Source organism: Notothenia rossii (assembly GCF_949606895.1).
Source record: "Notothenia rossii genome assembly, chromosome: 6".
Lineage (NCBI taxonomy): Eukaryota > Metazoa > Chordata > Actinopteri > Perciformes > Nototheniidae > Notothenia > Notothenia rossii.
Window position 1 is genome coordinate 87,065,430 of NC_136909.1, and position 2,500 is coordinate 87,067,929.

Below are 2,500 nucleotides of genomic sequence, written 5' to 3' on the forward strand. Positions count from 1 at the left end.
TTTTTATTGACATATCATTTATATTTGTTATGGAGATTGGGTGGGAAAATACATTTTACAGTTTCACCTGACGCAGCAATGAGATACTGCAGGAGAGCTTTATTAGCATTTGTGCAGGGTGTCCAAAAAAGTATGATGGCATTGACAGAGTTGGAGGAGTGATGTAAAATCTATGATGAAATATGTGCCTCAAACCTGTTCAAATATGTGCATTATTAGAAGGAGAGAGCTGTGAAAAAGTGACATTGATGCTTGTCATTAAACCTCAAAATGTATTAACATTTAAGTCCAGGTCTCCTCTCTCTCTTTTCTTTCCCCGCTGTAGATTACTTTTATAAAAATGTTTGTCATTGCTCTGCCTCTAATTAAATGCGCTGTTGAGGCTGTTTCAGTCAATTTGAAAACACATTTCTAATCTCAATGCAGCTAACCTGAATAAATGATGCTTCAATTAAATGAATAATACATGCATGAATATAGCGACTTATTCAACGTTATAAATGTCCTGACTAATTATTATTGACTGAAAAAGCACAACATACTGCAGCAGCCCTGCACTAACACACTTGATCAACTGAATTATTGCTGAAACTGATCAATCGTTTGTCATGATTCTCATGTTATGTCACGTTTTGTAGGTTTGGGTGTTTTTGCTATTTTCCATGTCATGTTTTCCATTGGGTTATTGTCTGGTCCTTTTCCCTGTGTTTTTCCTCTTGTCATTAGTTTCCCTGGTGTGTCTAATTGTCTGATTATGTTCACCTGGGCCCCTGTGTTTTCTCCTCCCTCCTCACCTGTGTCTTGTTGTGTGATTGAGTCTTGTGTGTATTTAAGTTCTGGGTTGTCTGTCTGTCTTGGTCGGTTCGTCTTGTTCCCTGACTAGTTCTGCGGTGAGTGTTCTGTTTTTGTCATTGTACATATATCTCATAGCCTTGAAATAAAGGAAGTTCAGTTTATATCTGCATTTGGGTCCTGCTTGTTTCACAAACCGTGACAGTACGAACCGACCAAAAAATGGGCCCAGCAGATCCGTTCGAGTCGGAATTATTAAATGTTTCCTTTTTTTTGGCTAACTGCTCGGATAGATGGAAGAGAGCACCCGGAGTTCAGCAGCGCGAGGCTGTATTGTCGGAGGCGCGCCAGATGGCTAGGGAGAAACCAGGTATGGTGAAGTTCTTACCTGGCTGGATTTCAAAGATCCTCCCTGTGTGTGATTCCCGGCCTGCTAGCCCCAGGCATGCTAGCTCCCGGCCTCCCAATTCCCAACCTGGCACCATACGCCTCGGTGGTTTCCGTCTGCAGTCAGCCCGTGCTTCTGCCCCAGTTCCTGCTCCTGTCCAGGAGTCATATTCTGGAACTCGTCTGGCTTATGGAGGTCCACGGAGTATTCAGGCGGCTGCTAAGAGGAGGAGTCGCAAGGCCAAGCAGGCAGCTCAAGCCCCAAGAGCCATGGTTCCGGCTCCAGAACCGGACCTTACAGCCATGTTTCCGGCTCCAGAACCGGACCTTACAGCCATGTTTCCGGCTCCAGAACCGGACCTTACAGCCATGTTTCCGGCCCCAGAGCCGGACCTTACAGCCATGTTTCCGGCTCCAGAACCGGACCTTACAGCCATGTTTCCGGCTCCAGAACCGGACCTTACAGCCATGTTTCTGTCTCCAGTGCCGGCCCACACAGCTATGTTTCCAGCTCCAGAACCGAACCTTACAGCAATGTTTCCGGCTTCAGAACCGGACCTTACAGCCATGGCCCCGGTTTCAGTGCCGGCTCCAGTAACCATGGTCCCGACTCCGGCTCCTCGTCACCTGCTGACTCATCGGCCGACGCCAGCTCCTCGAGTCCTGTCGGCGTACCGGCCGACTCCAGCACCTCGTCTCCTGTTGGCTGTCCGTCCGACGCCAGCTCCCCATGTCCTGTCAGCATACCGGCCGACTCCAGCACCTCGTCTCCGGTTGGCTGTCCGTCCGACGCCAGCTCCCCGTGTCCTGATGGCTGCTCGTCCGACGCCAGCTCCCCGTGTCCTGATGGCTGTCCGTCTGACGACAGCTCCCCATGTCCTGTCAGCATACCGGCCGACTCCAGCACCTCGTCTCCGGTTGGCTGTCTGTCCAACGCCAGCTCCCCGTGTCCTGATGGCTGCTCGTCCGACGCCAGCTCCCCGTGTCCTGATGGCTGTCCGTCCGACGACAGCTCCCCGTGTCCTGATGGCTGTCCGCCCGACGCCAACTCCATGTCTTGTCACGTTGGAGGTCCCGCAGACTACTCTTCTGCCGGGGGTCCTGCCAACCCCATGTCCTGAGACGTTGGAGGTCCCGCAGACTGCTCTTCTGCCGAGGGTCCTGCCAACCCCATGTCCTGTGCCGTTGGAGGTCCCGCAGACTACTCTTCTGCCGGGGGTCCTGCCAACCCCATGTCCTGTGCCGTTGGAGGTCCCGCAGACTACTCTTCTGCCGGGGGGCCTGCCGACTCCATGTCGTGTCCCGTTGGAGGTCCCGCAGA